At 56.0% G+C, this 252-nt stretch overlaps 1 protein-coding gene across 2 annotated transcripts in view; it reads right to left on the minus strand.

Moving 5' to 3' along the window:
* The window catches only part of TNIK (TRAF2 and NCK interacting kinase), a 354942-nt gene that overhangs the window by 20442 nt on the left and 334248 nt on the right, over window positions 1-252 (minus strand). The window lies entirely within an intron of this gene.

Here is a 252-nt window from a genome sequence, read left to right on the forward strand (position 1 = left end):
ACACAGGACGTCCGCACAGCATGTCTACACAGCACGTCCACATAGCACGTCCACACATGACGTCCACACAGCATGTCTACACAGCACGTCCACACAACACGTCCACACAGCACGTCTACACAGCACGTCCACATAGCATGTCCACACAGCATGTCCACACAGCACGTCCACATAGCACGTCCACACAGCACGTCCACACAGCATGTCCACACAGCACGTCCACACAGCACGTCCACATAGCACGTCCACACA

This window comes from Otolemur garnettii, unplaced genomic scaffold (genome assembly GCF_000181295.1).
Source record: "Otolemur garnettii isolate 467f Iridium unplaced genomic scaffold, OtoGar3 scaffold00084, whole genome shotgun sequence".
Taxonomy (NCBI): Eukaryota; Metazoa; Chordata; class Mammalia; order Primates; family Galagidae; genus Otolemur; species Otolemur garnettii.